Here is a 20,825-nt window from a genome sequence, read left to right as displayed (position 1 = left end):
GTTGAAGAGATGACTCTCTCAACAACAGACTTATAGAAGATATGCAACATCTTGCTGCAAACCTTGAAGGACCTTAGCTTCCTTAAGAAGTACAGTCTGTTCTGTCCCTCCTTAAAGATGGTTTCACTGTTGCGTCTCCAGTCCAGTCTGTTGTCCAGATGAACACTGAGGTATTTATATTCCTCAACCACATCCACTTCTTCTCTGATGATAGAAATGCAGTTTGAGCTAACCCCATTTCTCCTGAAATCTACAATCAACTCCTTTGTTTTTTTCATCATTCGAGATGAGGTGATTGTTCCCACACCATGCCACAAAGCAACCCACTAGCTCTCTGTACTCAGCTTTTTGTCCATCTCTGATACACCTGACAACTGCAGAATCATCTGAGTATTCCTGTAGATTACAGAAGTCGGACTTGTGCTGGAAGTCTGAAGTGCACAGAATGAAAAGGAATGGTGAGAGTACAGTCCCCTGTGATGCTCCTGTCTTGCTGGTTAGACACACAGTCCTTTAGTCTCACACACTGTGGTCTGTTTGTCAAGTAGTCATAGATCCAGGTGATCGTTGAGGCCTCCACCTGAGTCTTGGGGTTTCTGACAAAGCAAATAAGGATGAATTGTGTTAAATGTATTTGATAGAAATAAAAGAACACAATCCTCACAGTGCTGCCTGCTTTGTCCAGATGACAGTGGGTTTGTTAAGGAAGGTGTATGATGGCATCTTCAACTCCAACTCTATGGCAATAAGCAAACTGCAGGGGGTCCTGATGTGTGCTTACCTGCTTACTCAGGTGGACCAAAAGGAGGCTCTCCAGGATCTTCATGATGTTGGATATCAGGGCAACAGATCTAAAGGGGTTAATGACTGATTGGGGAGTTTTCTTAGGTACCAGAACAAGGCAGGTGGTCTTCCACAACAATAGAACCTTCTCTTGAATCAGACTAAGGTTGAAGAGATGTTGCAGAATCCCACAGAGCTGCTCTGAACAGACCCTCAGGACTCCGGGGCGGACACCATGTTCCGGTTCAGTCTCTCCAGCTGCCTCTTTATCTGACTTCTAGAGTCAGAAAAGTGGGAGGGGGAGGCACAGGGAGCAACAGCATCTCCTGATTTGGTTTGAGGCAAACTTGTGGAAGCAGAAGAATCCATGACTTAGGTGAAAGATGAAACATCTGAGGTCTAACAGGAAAGTTGTGGGTCAGGGCTTTTTCCTGAACTGAATCTAGTGAAACATGTGTTCAGCTCATCAGCTCTGTCCAGACTTCCATCTATACAATCCTCCTTTTGCTTGAAGCCTGTGAGCTACTTCATCCCTGACCACACATATCTGATGTTGTTCCTTTGCAGTTTACTCTCCAGCTTCCTCCTGTACTTCTCCTTGCTGTTTCTAATCTTGACTTTGAGCTGCTTCAGTATACTACTCAATAACTCCCTGTCTCGCTCACTAAAGGCATTTCTTTTGTTTATTAGTTCTTTTACCTCGCTGGTTATCCAGGGTTTATTATTAGGAAAGCCTCTCACTGTTCCAGTGGGGATGGTGTTGTCCACACAGAAATGTATGTGGTCAGTCACACACTCATTCATGGCATTGATGTCCTTCACCATGTAGCTGACAAAGAGAAGTCCAATCAGTTGCTTCAAAACAACCCTGTAGGGCTTCTAAGGATTTCTGTGATCACTTTCTAACAGTCATTTTCCTAATAGGTAGTCATTTAACAAGAGGTTTATGTTTAGAGCAGCGAAAAATAAGATTGTGATTGGATTTCCTCAGAGGAAGTCTTGGTTTAGAGATATATGAATCCTTGACATTAGCATAAAATAAATCGAATGTCTTGTTTTCTCGGGTGGATCAGCTGACAAACTGGTGAAACATTGTCAGTGTTTTAGATAGCAAGACATTATTAAAATCCCCAGATATTGCCACAAATGCATTGGGATGTTGTGTCTGTATCCTGGCAACAATGGAACTGATGACCTCACATGTTATATCAGCAACAGCTGAGGGTGGAATGTAAACAGCTGCCAAAATATCAATGGTGAACTCTATTGGTAAATAATATGGAAACTTACTGCCAAGACTTCCATGTCTAGACTGCAGAGATGACACTTCACAGCAACATGTCCTGGATGACACCATCTGCCCTTCACAAGCACTGCTAATCCACTTCCTTTCCTTTTTCCGCTGCTCTTTAAATCTCTGTCTGCTTGTATAGTCAGGAAGCCCAGCAGAGAGACGTTGGAGTTGGGGATATGATCCTGTAGCCATGTCTCAGTAAAACACATTACACTGCATTCCATACACTCCTTCTGAGTCCTTGTCAGGCTTGAATTTCATCCATCTTGTTGGCTCACGATCTCATGTTGCCCATTATGGTGGATGGAAGAGATGGTTTGAACTTCCTCCTTCTCACTCTCTCCCCTGTGCTCCTGCTCTGCATCCATGACACCTCCTTTTCAACTCCTATGGGATTTCTGGCTTCATTTGTGGCATTTTTGTAGCTTTTCCAATGTCAATCATCTGTTCCATGTTGTAAACCACATTGTTGCTATGGTTACGCATCATAACAAAATAGCAAAAGTATGTACACTCTTTCCAAAAATCAGTCCAAATACAAAGTATCCAGGACAAGAGGCAATGGTTGTCCGAAAACGCTGTTTTTCCTCCATAAAGGCAGGAATGAAAGTTTGAAAAAGAAAAAATCTCAATCAAAAGTACAGAGCTACTCCAACGTGCTGACACCCTGAGCAGCGCAATTCTAGAACAGAACACACCCCTGGGTTATCCCTGTGTTCAGGATGAGGGTTGATAATGTGTGCTTACCCATCCAGATGGTCTGTGATCTGTCCCAGAGGAAATTCTGGCTGATATCACAACACTCTGCAATAGTCTTTCATTACAGATGGGGATGACTCAGAATATAGACAGTTGATTCAGAGCTTTGTAGACTGGTGCCAGCAGAACTACCTCATGTTAAATGCAGCAAAAACTAAAGGGCTAGAGGTGGACTTTCACAGACCGACCTCACTGACACAGGTGAACATCCAGGGAGCTGATGTGGAGTTAGCAGTACATGGGTATTTACCTGGACAATACACTAGAGTGGCCTCATAATACTCATGATCTTTACAAGAAAGACAGAGCAGAGTATGTGAGTAGAGCTCTACCTTCTGAGGAGGCTGAGGTCTTTTGGAATGCAAAGGGTGATCCTGAATAACTTCTTTAACTGGCGGCATCAGCTATCTTCTATGGTGTGGTTTGTTGGAGCAGCAGTCTATCTGTAGCTGAGAGGAAGAGGCTGGAAAAACTAATTAAGAGGCCCAGCTTTGTCCTGGGATACCCCCTGGATGCAGTGCAGGTGGTGGGAGACAGAAGGACTGTAAGGTAAATCACATCACTGATGGACAATGTCTCCCACGCAAAGGAATGGAGCTTTTGCAGAGCTGGAGAGCTCTTTTAGTGACAAACTACTGGATCCCGGATGCTCAAAAAAAGAGCGCTTCTGCAGGGGTTTCTCCTTACTGCAGTCAGACTTTATAATCTCTGATGCTCACAGCAGATTCAATAATTCTTTACATCATGCAATCCAATCATTAATCGTTTACACTGTCCCCAGATGCTAAGGTAACTTGCATATGCCTTTGCTCCTTCTGGATGCTGCTGCACTATCATGCACATCGCATATGGTATTGTGTATGGAAATAGGCTGGAGTCTTTTCCAGTGTTAATTTGTTTCCACTGTGCAATATTTATTTATTGTCGTATATATTTATTTTTAATTTTTACTCTTAGTGTTTCTTAAGAACAAATTTTAGTTTAGACTAGTTTGTTCTTTTTGTCTTCCTTTTCATTGCTAATAATTGTGTGTAACTGTGTGTATGCCACTGTCACACCCAAATCTTCCCATTGTGGGACCACAAAGGAATTCTTATGTTATCTATTTACGTTAATAAAAAAAAAAAGCCACATTATTCTTACTGCTGCTATAATAGTACTAGTGCTATAATGGCATTATAAATTAATAGTGATTTTTATAATCAGCTGTGCCATTTATTTATTGTTTAATTGTTAATAGTTTTGATACAAAAACAGCTACTTTCCAAGTATTTAGCAGTAGTTTCAAGGGCTTATTAGAGAAAATGTAATACTTTTGTCATTTGGATATTTCAACTTGGATTCTAATTCCAGTCGGGCAGAAATATCAGGCTCTTGTTATAGATCGTTTGTTGTTGTTTTTTACTGTTTTTACGAGTTTAGCAGTTATTTTATTTTGTTTATTTGTTTTATTGTAGGTGTTTGTGTCTTTTAGGTATTTTTTTTTTCTTTCAAATTTATGGACGAGTGCTTTTTGATTGATTGATTGATTGATTGATTGATTGATTGATTGATTGGTTGGTTCATTGACACAAGTACTGTATAAAGTTGAAATTATTTGTCAATGCCGGCCATCTGTAGTTTTATCAGGATTTTGATGATTAGGGTAATGAGTGGCGCACCCTTAACTCCACACCCAACTTTACATGGAAATATTGGAAATATTACCGAACGGCTACGTTTATATTTCCAAATGGAAGAAAAGGAGCCTTATTTCAGCCAGCTGACAAGCTGTGCAGCAACAAGTAGGGTCAGAGCAGTTATACATGACACTTGTTCCACAATTTCTCTCACCTCAATAAAAGGAATGGACAGTAACATAGAGACAATGTCACAGTTTTAAGTCCATAACTTAAAAAAAATAAACTTTGGAATATTGTGATTCCTGTTTAGGCCCATGGCTTAAGAAGACTAGATTACGTCTCATCAAAGTGTGATCCATGCTCTACAACAGAGTGTGTGGAGGAACTTTGCAATTAAATAGTAAATGAATCAATGTTTCTATATGTTTGTGTGTGAACGTGTGTTGGCGGGCCTCAGGGGCCCATCCTAATGAGCTATCTGTGTGCATTCCTAACAAGAGCTCGGTGCAGCGCCCACGGCACTGTCATCCTGGGCCGCGGCTGACCTTGCTCTGCTGCTGAGGCTGTGTCGTTCGCTATATTTATGGCACCAACACCACCTTGCTCTGTGCTTGTGTGTGAGCATGTACGTTCGCCAGTGTGTATATTCAGTAGGGGGTGGGAGTGCAGGAAGCAAATACTGTGTATATCAGCATAATGAATCAAGTGGCAGGGAGAGAGCGAGGAAAATACGGAGGGAGGGTGGAATGGGGGAGTGGATGGAGAAAGCCATTTCCCCTCCACAGTTTCTCCCCTCACGGCAACCAACCCCTGTGGTGTCTATTCCCTCTATTCGCCTTTTCCTCTTTTGCCACCCCTATTTTCTTTTTCCCTTTTCCTTTTTTCTTTGCCTGATTTGATCAGATTGCTGCAGTATTAACAGAGACCATCAAAACATTGTGACCCCTCTATCTGCACCCTGAACATATACTATCAACCCTCCTGTTGAGAAAGGGAGATTGAACCAGTGAAACACACAACAAAATATATAACCTGCAAGCATGCACCAGATCATATTAATCAACCTTGCATGTATTCATGCAGCACAGTGAGTTTGGCACCAACCAAGCAAGCCGAATCACCAATGGAATAATAATGCAAGTGCATGGAATCATCTGGAGCGCCTGTGCACGCTCACACATTTGGATACATACATGGCCTCAGTATGCAAAGCTCTCCTGTGCTGGGTTAAGGGAGTGGGGCATGCTGCTGTGAATACTCATCTGAGACGTGCAGAGGGAGCTGTGTGTATCCCCCCATAACCTCGGGGCGAGGGGTAGGGGAGGGCACTCAATTTGCACGGGACACACATACACACATTTGAAAAACTCATCGGGATACACAAACAGAGAAGTCAGACACATACAAGTCCATGCGCCACCACTCACACACACACATAACAGCCCATGCTTGCACACACATTCGCAAAAGCAGGCGATAAGCAAAAGGAGCACTAGGGGGAAGGAGAGAGGAGGGATGGGGGTTGGGGGTGGGTGCCGTGACCAAAAGTAAAGTTTTAATTCGGTCCTCGGGGACACTGCTTACTCATCCAACTCCCCCAAGGACCGACTTCCTCTGAAATCTATTCAAATCACATCTCTCCAGCGCCTTTTATTGCATTTCTCATATCCCCCCATCACAAAGTGACAAATCACCACACACTTCATAGAACCAACATCACTTTCTCTCCATTTTGGAGGACAGATTTGGGGGGATTTTTACTTTTAAACTGATTAGAGAAACTCCCTTCCCAATGGAATTTCCATTTATTTCCATGAGCATTACTGTACATGAGATAGTCCAGAGATACCTTTAGCGGGACTGAAACATCCAGCCAAAACACACCTGGAGTTATTTTTTGAGTAGGAGGGATTATTTATCTAACAAATTTCCTCCTGACTACAGTACACAGACGTGCAGATGTCCGGGAAAAAATGTGGTATTTTAAGTCTCTTGAACACGGTAGAAGCAGCTTGCACACTTTCAGGCTCTCTCCGAATGCGCGTCAAACACTAATTTCATTGCACACTACTTCTCAAACATGCACACACATACTCTCTGCTACTCGAGCTGCACACTTCCTGCCACTGTTCTCCCTTCCATTCTCAATAAAGCAGGTGATGGGAGCGTCGAGGTCTAATTAGTTTATGCAGACGTATGAAGCTGGTGGGACAGGCAGCATTGTTATTATTTCTCTGCCAGCCCACTGCATACACACACACACACACGCATGCATACACACACACACACACACACATTCACACAACAAGTGACACTTAAACAACGTTGCTTGCTGCATCCCCGACCACGCTCATCGAAGATGGCTGGGAGGGAGGTGGGTGAGCCTGGATGAGAAAACGGGGTGTCAGAATGAGGAGAGCCGGCGTGCGAGTGTGAAAAGAGAGGGAGAGGCGCGCCACTTGATATATTCGTAATGTTCCTTAATATTTTCATTTTGATGTAATTTGTGGCCTCGGTTTTTTAAATATCCGCTCTGTAATAATGTTTAATTTCAAGGGTCAGTCTGCCAAGGAGTATATTAAAGCTGATAAAACTCATTTTCCACAGGCCCAATATCGCGCCCAGATCAGGTTAGGAGGCCAGCCTCCCTGAATATTTCATCTTTTATCATGCCGATAATGGGAAGATGACAGAGGCACATTATTACAATGAGAGAATTGCTCATTTTCCTGTTGGGGAGGGCTGCCTGGCTGCCTTGGTTGCCTGCCTGCTTCCCCGTGACTGCCTGCGTGTCGATGACTGGGGCTGGGGCTGCTGAAAGCCAAGGGCTCCACAGAGTGTTTGTTGCAATAAAAGCAATTCTTCCCCCGTTAGAGGTGAGGTGACGAGGGGAGAGGAGAGGAGGTACAGGGAGGGAACAGAGGTGGAGAGAACGATGGAAAGGTAAGGAAGTATTGGAGAGAGAGAGAAAAGCAACTTTTTTCCAACCGACTCACTTATTTGATTGCAATGAATAATAAATGTGTGGGCTTGCAGTTTAATGGGGGGTTATGCCAGTGAAGCAACAGCAGCATGTGTGTACATGTATATGTGCCGGTGGTAGGGACGTGCCCGTTAAAAAAAGGTTTAGGTGACAGATTCAAACCGGATCCCCAATTCGAATTAACCCATTTAATTGAGCCATTAGTAGAGAACAATGCTGGGGCTGCAGGGTGAGACCGGAATCTGGACTGTGAGGGGCGAGGGGTCGGGGTGGGGGGGGATGCAGGGTTGGGAATGGAAGCAGCTCCACACGCAAAATGACTAGCCAGATCGTCTCTGGCGCCAGAGTGCCTTAATAAATGGACCCAATCAAGGCTGTTCTGAGGACCACCTGTGTCCCATACAGGTCAGAACCATTAGACCCACATTAAAGGACCTTGATAGACGTGAGCGCCTCTCCAGCCACCCTGGTAATGAGGATAATAAGAGTACCATAATGGCATATTTATGGGCCTGGCATCGAAAGAGGAGTTTAGCGTTTCAGGTTATTCAGAAAGGCAGAGAAAGACAGAGGAGAACTCAGATTCATAGACAGGTGAAAGTGGAGAGTGTTTGGCGTCAGTGAATGTATCATATCAGAGGCAGCAGTTTCAATTAACATGATTAAAGGACTTAAACCTTCACGTTCAAAGTGTCTAATAAAAGAATCATAAAACGATCATAGCAGGAGTGATCAGAATAAAATTACTTACAAGAGACCTAGTTATGATACATTTCCATTTCCACTGGCTGCGCTGCGTGGGAGATCTGTCACACACCAGGTGGGCTTATCTTGGCATTTAATATGTTAATCTGTAATTTTCCTCTTTTATTCCACTACAGGGACCACACTGAAGCAAAAGTCTTCTTCAGCCTCTTTAGTCCTGTAGCTGTGATAGATTCATTGATGCAATGATGACTGGTGAGGAGAATATCAATAATCAACTGAAGAATCATCATGATTAACTTTTCCCAGATTTTGGCTTTTGGAAGAGTCTCCTTTTCTGGTGGGGTTCAAGGATTTTGTGTGTTTCATACAAATTAAAAAAAAAATAACATTGCAAATAAAGTTTAGGGTCAGTTTGGAAGAGTTCTCCTCACTTTTTCCTCTTTTTTCTTTGTTCTCTTTCAGTTTCAGTCATTTAGCAGAAATCTAAACTTCCAAGTAACTTAAGAAGTGTATAACAACGGGTTAAAACTCAGGACAATAAACATCAGCAATAAAGAGCATTGCAAAATTATCCACACTTCCTGAGCTTTTGCACTTTTCTTTTTATTTGCACACCTCAGAGAGGACTATTCAGTCCATAGTCCAAACATTTAAAACAGTATAGCACAACCTTAAATCTCTAATAATGGGGCTTTAACTTAGGCCTGGCAAGGAGCGCATTAATCAGGGAAGTGGCAAATAGAGGTTCCGGAGGAGCTGCACACATCTGTAGCTCAGGTGAGAATATGTGTCAGCAGGACAACTATGGGTGGTGCCCTCCACAGATCTGGAAGAGTGGAAAAAAGGAAGTCATCGTTGAAAAAAATCCATGAGAAGTCCAGTTTAAAGTTTGCCAATAGCTATGAAGAGGAGACAGCAAACATACCGGAGAAAGGTGCCCTGGTGAGGTGAGACCAAAATAAAGTTTTTTTATTTTCAATTTTGCAAAATGCATGTGTGGCAGAAAACCACATCTGTATGCCACCTGGACACACACTCTCCATGGAGAGACATTATGCTGGCAGTATCATGCAGGGATGTCTTTCTCCCCGGAGGAACTGATCAGATTTCATGGGTGGATGGATGAAGCTAAAACGAAAGAAATCCTGGTACAAGAGTTGAACCTTCCACAATGGCTCTCCATATCTTTGGCTTAAATGATAAAGAACCAGCTAATGGTTTTAAATGTAGATATAGATATAGTAACAAATGCAGGTTCTGAATAATTAGTTAAATAATTGTGTTGGATTTTCTTTGAGTGGAATGACTCCTAAAATAAGTACCAGATATATGTTTTAGACCCAGTTTTCTTGTCATTAGGTTGGAAATTCTGAACTATTGTTTACTTTATTTTTCCACACCCCATAGGAAATGGAATCCATTCTTATTTTGCTAATCTTCTATGCTTATGTTTTTCTTTGTGTTAAAATCTAAAGATATAAGCAAATTGGTGCTTCTTTGAAACTTATAAGACATTTGATAGAGTACAGATTTCTCAAAATATATAGTGTCTTTTAATGCAGCTCTAAATAAGTTGACTGGGGGCAAAAATTACTATTTGGGTGGTAAAAATAAATTGGAGACTCCCTACCCTGAACCAAAACTTGTACTATTTTACAAAGGAAAATGGAGCAAATATTTCATCTCTTGATGTAATTTTTCCTTTAAAAGTCTATTTGCACTACTTTTTAATAGTTTACAACAAGACGTGATGTTTGTGATTATAATGCGACAAAATCTAGAAAAGTCCCAGGGGTGTGAATATTTCTGTATTCTCATTGATCATATTCATGTCTAAACAACAGCACATCTGCCTCGTTTGTGGTCTTGTTGTTGTTGGTTTTGTCTTTGAGTGTATTTATTTAACTCACTACATTCTAAGTAAGGTGTGTAAAACTGGCTGCTTGTTGTTCCTTTAATCAACTTGGCTGATTGAAGGAAAGGTCAAATTAGTTGATTATGTATCAGGTTGAACAGAAAGTCTGAAGATTCCTCCTGATGATGATGTTCTGGGAAACAAGGGGTTACTAGAAAGCAACAAGAGACAAATTGCTGTGGCGACAGCTCTCGAGTTTAACAGCTTGTCACTGATTGCAGATCAGTTTATTATTAGTGACGAAGAAAGAATCAAGTATTCCCCATTAAACCAACCAACGTTGCCCACCCCTTAAAGAGGTGCCAGACTGTAGGTGCATCCCTACGGAGGAGAAGAGGAAGTGATGAGTAACCTAAAGGGCAACAGAGGTCAACAATGACCAGTGCGACTGCCAAGAACTCCAGGGAAGGATAGGATGTAGTCAAAGTGTCTGGACCCCTACTCATATAAAAAAAAAAAAACTGTCACCAAATCGGAAGGGGTGAGGGTGAAGTGTCGGGCTGGGTCGAGGTGGGGGTTAAGTGGAGTGGGTGATGGTGGGTACCAGACTGGGGCACCTCGGGGGACTTTTGTGGAGGAAGAGCCATGCACCATGTCTCCTGCTACCAACCGTTGTTCCCTCATTTGATTGTGAACCCATGAATAATGCATGGCGGATGGGACTGGAGGAGGGGAAAGGATAGAGGGATGTAGCGTGTATGTGTGTGTGTTTGGGGGGGGGTGGCGGGGGTTCAACCTTAAAGGGGCCCTGCCACAGTGGGAGTCATTACCGATGAACAACCACACTGATGAGCCACAGAGTGCGAGAAGGATAGGAGAGAGACCGGGAGGAAACAGATGAGGGATGAATGGAGAAGAAAAACAAACAAAATATAAAAAAAATAAAAAAGAAATTAGGCTTCCAAAGTATTTCAAGTGCTCATTGACTCTGTTTTCAACACTCTGGATGTTGTTGTTTTCATCTATTCATAATTTAGAAATGGATAACACTTTTCATATAGTTTTTCTGTTTGTTTTTTGTTGCTGCTGTTGTTCTTTGTAATAGTTTTTTTTTTTTTTTATCAGTGCACAGAAATGTTGTGAGCAGTAGGAGTAGTTATAACGTTAAAACTATAAATACCGTGGATGCACTGACGTAACCAAAACACTTCAGAAAGGCAAGTTAATGTGTCATTGTTTTTTACGCAACAAATCAATCTAAAGATCCTGGAGGCAAATCTGTTGTAGCTCTATTGGAAGCTACAATGGATTTGCAGCAATGGATTTCTATTGGAAAGTGAAGCACCACTAGAGTCTTTCCTTCCTTTTCACCCAAGACTGAGCTGTATTTATATGGCAAAGAGTTTCATTTTGGTCACATTTTAGCAAAGCACTTCCTTCCACATACGCCCAGTGTCATATATATATATATATATATATATATATATATAGATAGATAGATAGATAGATAGATAGATAGATAGATAGATAGATAGATAGATAGATAGATAGATATAGATATATATATAGACAGATAGATAGATATAGATATATATATAGACAGATAGATAGATATAGATATATATATAGACAGATAGATATATATATATATATGTGCGTGTGTGTGTGTACAGACAGACAGACACGCAGACAGACAGATAGATGGAAGTGTGAAGTGCATGACTAAATGTTGTCCTGCGGACACATTCTCCACCTGAGGTGTGGATCTCTGCAGCTATTTCAGAACTACCACGGGACTCCTACCTTATTCTCTGATTAACGCTCTTGCTACCCAGTCAGTTAAGGCAGCTCTCCATGTGTTGGTGCGTTTGTAGTTTTGCAGCACACTTTTCAAACGGAGATGATGAACACAGCTATAAAAGTTGTTGTAAATGGATCTCTCCACAACTTCATCCCTGACCTATCTGGTCTGTTTATTGGTCTTCAAAATGCTGTTTCGTCATCAATGTTCTCTCATTGTAACTTCAGAGACCTTCACAAGGCCTTGTATTTATACTGAGATTAAATTACACCCCTATGGATCGCTTCATTCAGTTCAATTCAGCTTATTTATTTAGCTCCAATTCACACACATTTTGTCCCAACGTATTTTACAGAAAACAAAAGCAACAAAAAAAACAAAACTTACATACAGAAATATATTTTCAATTCCCTCCAATGATATACATACTTTTTAATTACTGGTTATAAAACAATAAGTTCATTGTTGGTAAAAATGTATCATGAAAACCTAGCCAATTACATCGAGTTGCTTACTTTGCTACCGTCCCTCCTCCTGAACAAGCATGTGGTAACAGTGGAGAGGAAAACTTCCTATTAACAGGAAGAAACTTCCAACAGGACATGGCTTGGTGTGAGCAGCCTTCTGCCGACTTGGTATTTGAAAAAAGACACAAAACACACAGAAGCAGTGATCCAGGAGTATTTTTGATTCTGAAGAACAAGTTAGGAGTTAGTGGCTACATTCACTTCTCTAGTCACGTCATCTTGAAGAGAAATAAAGGTAAACATATAGGCTGTGAGCAAGTAAGAAAATCTACACCATGATAAACAGAGTGTATAACAGATTTTGTTGCAGTAACAGGGCCTTAAATCCCTTTGCCCAGGAGAAAGACAGTGTTAAACATAAAAACATAGGGTCTTTAGTGTCATTATAGAAAGAGAACATTAAGTCCAAGAAGGTGGCACAGCCGAGCAGAAATGTCGGGCCAGATGTCACTTCTATAAAAGGTAAAACAAAAAAAAACAGTCAACATAAAGTCAATGACAACAATAACAGCAGATAGTACATAAGTGGAGAGTAGTAGGATAAAGTAGCACAGGGAGGAAAACTGGTAAATATTTACTATTCAGATGACTTCTGAAGGTAATTGGTTGCATTGGATTTTAATTTGTGGTACTAGGGCATGATTTGAAAAGAAATGCCAGATTTAGTAGTTTATGATGGAACAGTGTTTTAAAAGTTAATTACATCCATGCAATGTCTGAACTTTGTGGGCCCCTCAATTGATTGTAGTGTACAACCTTTGCCTTCAGGTTTTCTGAAACTACATTGAACAAGTTTGAGCTGTATAATATAAAACTGCAACCAACCAGCGTGCTAATTAATTGGCTAGTGGGAGGCAGTAATGTAACAACTACTGCAAACTTAAGAAAACAAATTATTAATCCTACAGAGACAGTATAATGAAATATCAAACATGTTATAGGTTGCTGCTTGCGTTTGCTTGCTAAGACGGTTAAAATTTTGTCTTCTTGAATTAGACACCATATACATATATTGAAAAAATGTTCTTGTCTTCACACATGTTCAACCAATGGATACAGCTTCTTCACGTTGGACATCAGAAAAAAGTAAATAAACAAAACAAGCAAACAAACTAAAATCACCTAAAATAAGAAACTCAAACTTTTCAAATCCATAGAAACACAATTTCTCTCCATATATGCTGGGGTTGGTGGAACAGGAGGTGGGTGTGAGAGGGAAATGAGCAGAGCCATCCTGCAGTATTGCTGCTTCTAGCAATGAGTGTGAGTGTGTGTGTAAGTGTGTGTGCGTGCTTGCAGGTGTCTGTGATTTCTTGTGTGTGTGTGTGTGTGTGTGTGTGTGTGTGTGTGTGTGTGTGTGTGTGTGTGTGTGTGTCTGAGCTGTTCCAGCAGCAGCAGCAGCAGCTAAGGCGCTTCAGCAGCACTAGGTGTTATCACTCATTTTGATTCTGTATTACAGCATGACGGATGGGCCCCCGCGGGCCGGCGAGCGTCGCTGCACGCTTATTACCGCGGCTCTTAAGTGGGAGTTGATTTAGCTTAAATAGGTTGTTTCATAAGGAGAAGACACCGGCGCTGTCATCACTGCTCTGCTTCTCACTACAGCAAACCACCACTCTAATTGAATAATGCCTTCTCTACATACCTATTAGGGTGCTTAGGTACAGACTGTGCCCCAATAATTGCTTATACAACCTGGCTAATTTGGCCTTCACCCCCTGCGTGCACACACATGCACGGGCATGCATACAACTTCCTCTCCCCAGTGTGTAATATGCATCTCTGCACTATAATCCACAGCATGTGTGTATTCTGTTGGTTGGCATCTTGCAGTATTCATTGGTTGAAAATCTTCTTCATGGCTCCAATGAATTAGAAAAGAAAAAAACAAACACAAAATATAAATACTTGCATCATAAATTCACGATTTGAGACTGCATATCTAATTTGATACTCCTTTAACCTGAATCAAATGGAATCTGTGTATTCTGAGTGCTATAAAAGTGCAAATGAACCGACACCATAAAGGATACGGGTTTTATTAGCATATCACGGGGAAAAAAATGTTTCAGAATGCATGTTCCAATAAAGGTGTTTACGCATGGAGGTGTTTACAATGGGAGGAGGCATGGATAAAGGCATTTTCGATTGTACAAAATGTTGATCCATTTCCGTGTCTCTGTTGGCTGTCAAAGATTATTGCTGATGCAACAGTGCAATGGCATGTGAATTATGCGCCACTGTGGAGTGGAACCGGTGCCAATGCTCTGCAAGCGAACAAGGCACCATGGAATCCTGCCAGATACAACCTACTCCTGGGAAAGCTGAAGTTGGCTGTCAATCATTAACCCTAAAATGGAAATGCAACCCATTCTCACTGGATTCCTGCTTAATTCTTCTAGACTCTTGGATAATAATGTACAAGCATACAGGCAAACTCTAAAAAAGGGGCAAAAAGGAGTAATAATTAAAAACAACAACTTAGTCCTTTGAGAAAGCAGTTTTATTATGTTACTAGGATCCCGTAGATCTGCAGGAATGTTACCTCTTTAATACCCTTGGGAAACAAATGATATGACTTGCCGGACAAAATTCCAAAATATATGTGGAGTAGAAATGGCTACTAAACCCAATACTAGTTTTATATTTTTTTCTATGATTTTATATGATTAATTTCATAAACTTCATTGCAGAACAAGGCCAAAATTGTATTTCTTATGTTTGAAATTACATTAATATGGTCAGGTGTAAAGAGACGTACTGGCATTTACATTGCCTGTGGATCAGATGTTTCTCTAGAACTCTTTTATTGTGATAAAAAATAATTTTCATAGAGTTTGCATTTCCCATGGTTTTCCCAGTCCTGCCAAAGAAAGCACAGGTGGTAAAGGTGATGTATGACCAAACATGATTCATGTGTGGCTTTTAAAAAAGTTGGGCTCCAGCGCATTCAGCAGCAGATGTAACTATGCAGTTACTAACCAGCTCTGTTTGGCTCTTGTTATCACTGATGAAGAATGCAATGTTGAATCAGCCAGACTTTTTTTTCCAGCCAGACATAACATGTAGAAGCTTTGTTAAGTATTTATTTGTTGAGTATTTCACTATGATAAGACTCACAGATAGCGTTCATCCCATTTTTGATCACTACGATACATTGTGCCTCAATCAGTCAGCACAAGAGCATATTAGTACATATTGCTTATATTGCTGACTGGTGGTCTTCTTTTTTTTGACATCAACTTTGTTCTTTGGATTTCCCTGCTTTGCCTTGCCATTGTCGGACTTTCTGGACCATGACATTGATTCCTTCTCATACTCACAAACCCTGTCTAACCCGTGGATCTTCCTGTTGATCTCTGACTTCCCAAGCATGATCCAGGCCTGCTTCCTGGACTTCAGTCTAGCCTCAGTCCCTCTAACCAATGCTAATCCAGTGGGCTCTAGTTAACTGTGTATGGACAAAATCTTCACAGAGGGGTTTTTCTGCTTTATAAAAAAAGATATTTGCTTTAAATGGTTAAAACTTAATGACTAACAGAGCGCTGCTCTAAATATCTACAGCAATTGTCTTAGCAATTATCTGATAACATTACATGATCTCTGTACAGATGCTCAAGCTAAACTGATTGCGATTCGCTCACTTCAGCATGCCAAACACTTGAAGTGTCTGATATAGCTGAGAACTTGGCCCCAATTATTGATTAATTCAGCTCATAATGTTTGATCACTTGGAAGCAGTCAGTGAATACAAGGCAAGTTAATCTATAAAGCACTTTATAGTAACAAGATGATTCAAAGTGCTGTAGGGGGGCATTATAGAGACAAGCACATTACATTGCAATAGTAGCAGCAGGTCAGATACATTATAAGACTAATTGGACTACGAACTTCAACATTAACATCTAAAGTGGCAAAATAAACATTGGTATTTTAAAGTGCTGTATGGTATGGTATTTTTAAAGCATGCATATTTTTACAATGGAAAAGCTAGGTGATATACAAGGTAATAATATCCATTAGTTGTTAAAATAAATGATACAAGTTGTTGATTTAGTAATGAAATATGCAAAGACATTGATCTTCTGGCCTAAGCTATTTTTGCTTTAGTTTTAAAATCTGCTGGCCTTCTGGAAAAACAATTTTAAAGAACCCGAAAATTAGGCCTGGTGTCAACAACCATCAGTTTTGGAAGACACTATTGCAATTACTAATTGGACTTCCAGATTTATAATAATTGTTTTCATACTCTTCTACAACAGTCACAGATGCTGTGTGCACTTTTATTTTTTTACAGTAAATAACCCTCCTTCCCACAAACATATAATGAAGCACATGGTAAAATTAACACAAGGCATGCACCGGCACGTACACATTCACAACAACACGCAAACATTTAGAGCAAATTTGTTCATCGGGTAAACACGTGCCCATATTTGCACAGACGCCCGTGGGTTCTTTGGTGTGCCACCCTCCTCCCTGTGCTGCGCTCGCTGTGCCCTCTGGTTGGCGCTGATTGATGATGGCCATGGTGAAAAAGATCATTTGGGTGGCCCCGTCTATACAGGACGTAAATCAAATCAGCTTTGCTAATGATTCTCAGACGCTTGTCTAGCAGATGTGGCCAGAACCTTTCTGCATCTTGTAAAGTAGGGCAAAAAAAAAAAAAAAAAAAAAAAATCAACAAACCTTAGAATTCTAATATTTGACCATCAAATCTAGGGATTGATGTTCAACTCTTCAATGACTTCCGATTCAAACAGAGCTACTTCTGTCATTATATGTAAAACTACCAAATGGTATGTGTGGGCATGGGTATGAAGCTCCATACATATATACATAAAATATGCTAAAAAAGGATGTAACAAGGGATATGATGGGTACTTTGGTGTATCTAATACCAGGGTAATTGTGTCAAACATGCCAAAGCTGATTCAAACAAGTACAGCTGATGATCACACTGTCTGTGGATCCTGTCCAGTTGCTGGCTGCAGCATGATGGATATCCCTGGCACTTTAGAGAACCTAAGCCCTGAGGCCTCTGGGGGTGGCCCATTACAACTTTTCATTAAAACGTCTGTTTGATGCAGCTTCTTGATTTGTCCATAATTTATGGTGCCATTACAAGCTAATTGGTGTCATGATCCCCCAGTCCTGCAAAATGTGCAGTTTAGAGAGGGCATAAACTGCTGGCATTATCTCCACAAGTTCTGGTAAAGGCAATCCTTAACGATTGCTTACCAGATCTACCAAAGCCAGGATTTGAACTTATGCATGAGCTTGTGCAACAGCCTGAAGCCTGTTTTAGTTGGAAAGCATAAACAGTCAATGATTTGTGTATAGTAAATAAAGGATGAAGCGGCTTAGAATTACATATTTATATTTATTTAACCTTACTACCTCTGGTCAATATTCTCATAAGTAAACCAAGGTTAAAAAAAATCTATTTGTATTTGTTTTCTGATAGTCTAGAGTTGTGGTTTCTGAAGCGTGTTTTTTTTTTCTTTTCTTTTTTTTTTGGTTCTGCCTTCTGTCTGACTGAAACTGAAAGTTTGACAAAAATTACCACCAGGCATGTTTTTGGTGATCAATAAACAGTGCCTTGCATAAGTGTTCATACCCCTGGAACATTTTTTTTTCTGAATTCTATGCCCAATGTCATGCAACGTTTATAATTATCCATGATCCAAAACACCAGACAGAAATGCCTGAACTGTTTCCTCTCCATGTCATCAAGTTCCATGGAGTCCCTGAATTGACCAAACTAATTGATTCAGATATGTTTAAGCAGACACAGGCCTAAAAGGTCCAGGCTATCAGCCTCAATGACTGGAGTTTGACACCGGTGTTTTACCCCCAAATTCCACACCCTCTGTGACTTTTCCGTTCCGTTCACGTACCTGCACGTCCATCCGACGGAGAAACTATGTTGTTATTTTAGTTAATGAGAACCATTCCATATTGTCTGTGACTTCTCCGAACGTCACCGTCAGCGGACAAGCTCTCCGTCGTTCACCGTACGGAACAAGCCTATTTTGTGCTCCGTTCCGGTCCGTCAGACTCCAGCCAGAGAGAAATAACCCACTATTTTCTACTGAAATTCCTATAAAATAATGGTGAACAGTGGGTTGAAATGTATATTTACGTAAGCTAAAACACAATTAAAGTATTTTAAATACAAAAACAAATAAGTTTTTGATGGCCATTGTACTCACCCATACTTGATGGATGTAAAAATATGCTGAGTTGATGTATGATCAGCATCAGAGAACTTTTCGAGAACTTGATGCACACTTTCCATCAGATGAGAGTAAATTTGAACTATTTCAAAAAGAACATTTGTGAAAAATATCTTCTCCACACTAGATATTTTTAATTGAGAAAGCTTCTTGGATAGGAAGCAAAATGTCCTCAGCTTCAGAATAGAAGTCCAGTTGTTTAACTTTTTAACCTTTTTAGGATCGATCATGACCTGGATGACTGAGAAAATTCACCAACAACATTTCAATGTAGATACAGGATCTGTGACAGAGTAACACACTTCTTTAAACTTGTATTAATGAGAGAGATATTTAGCTGTAAACAGTTTCTTATTTACAGTTGTTTGACCTAAAGATGCCTTGTAAACAAACACGGTGCAAAATCTGCATAGAAAACAAATACTGAGGACAGTCACTTGCAGAGAGTGATTGTCCTCAGCCACTTGTCTATAAGATTGAAAGGGGTTGGGTTGGGGGTTGCTCTCATCAAAACCAGAGCACCCACGCATGAAAGTCAATCCACTGCTCGTGTGTGTTTTATTTATTCATTAGTGACAACTGGCTTGAAAAGCAAGAATAAAAAAAAAGACAAGCAAGTTCCATTCAAATAAGCATGGCATCCCTGGAGCAGAACAGGGAGAGAAAGAAAGGAGGAGAGAAAAGGCGTGTGTGTTAGGTTGAAAACAGGGTGCATGGAGGAAAGAGGGATGAAGGAAGGGAGGGATGGCTTCTTTTAATTTGGGGAACCCCTCGAGGGAGATTGAGCCTGTGAACACGCAATTACGACAGTCATCAGTGAACCGCACGTGAGGAACTGGAGCGATGACCGTAAAAGAAAACATGATGCAAAAGAGAGGGAGGAAATTACACGAGATGTTGTTATCTGAAGTCGCACCAAAGCCATCCCCATTGATAATTGCTCAAATATAGTTTCAGATGTGCTTTATTTTAGAAATGATAAATGTAACTCTGGCACTCTGGTAATCTATTACAATTCCACACTGTTTGGAGGAAGGGTGGGGAGACTATAATCATTGGCCAATTATCATCTTATTATGAATGTTAAGTGGCCTCAGATTAGGGTCAGCGCCCCTCATTTGATGGAAGAAAATAATTGTTAACCTCTGTAATAGCGATATGAAGAGTATTTAACTCACCCCAGGGGGTCCTTTCGAGCCTGATAAACAAACGGTGCCAGAAGCCTTGCTGGAAATTTATAGGCTTATTACACATTTGTCTTTTTAAAACATAAGACCTTTCTTGACTAGTGTTTCCTAATGGGTCCAGTTATGAGTTGGAAAGAGTTCAATAGTGAGAAGGCTTGGACTCTGCAAAAATGTGGCAACAAAGAACATAAGTTATTATGGAACCAGACTCTTTCCAAGCTTTATTACTTTACTTTAAACTAGCTTTTTTATTCATATTACTTAATCTAGCGTGTAAATCTGGTGTATCCTTTCTACCTGTTTTTGCCACTTTCATGCCGGAATTTCCCTATTGTGGGGCAATAAAGATATTTATATTCTATTCTATTCTATTGGAGTCTAATCTAATCTAGAACATGTGTGATAACTGTATTTATACTGGCAGATAACTGACAGGTAATCTTTAAAGAATACAGATGTTTTTTTTATTATTATTATTATTGTAAAAATGTCATTGTTTAACCAAATGATAAGATACGTTTTAGGGTAAAGGCTGTGTTTACTCTGTAAAACATTTAATCCTGAAAAGTAAAGATGGATTTTAGAGAAAACATGACTAATTTTATAGAGCGCTCGGTTTAGGCAGGGCCTTCTATTTTATCTCAGCAGTTTTGACGTTATAGCATATTGTTGTACTCCAGTGGATCAGGTTGAATTTAGTTATCCTCTTGCTGATTACACTTCACTGTTAAACGTTAGAGTGACTCGGGGTCATAAACAAACAACTGGGAGCATAAAGTACTCTTACCTTTGTTGAAATGTCATCTAATAAAAGTGATTTCATTATCTGACATTTCAGACATTTCACTACAAAACAAAAATAAATAAAAGGTACTTCCAGGCTAAAAAGTAACTAGAAAATGGAGGAACTTTTGGCTCCACCGCATACAGTGTGAAATACACAGTCAACAACAAAGAATATCAAGGAAGCTTTTTGAAGAGAAAATCTAATTACACAAAATCTATTTAACCAAAGTACTGTTACAACATGATATATGTTCGACTTAGAATATAATTAACTTAATAGG

This window comes from Fundulus heteroclitus, chromosome 3, assembly GCF_011125445.2.
Source record: "Fundulus heteroclitus isolate FHET01 chromosome 3, MU-UCD_Fhet_4.1, whole genome shotgun sequence".
NCBI lineage: Eukaryota > Metazoa > Chordata > Actinopteri > Cyprinodontiformes > Fundulidae > Fundulus > Fundulus heteroclitus.
Note: the sequence above shows the minus strand (reverse complement) of the source record.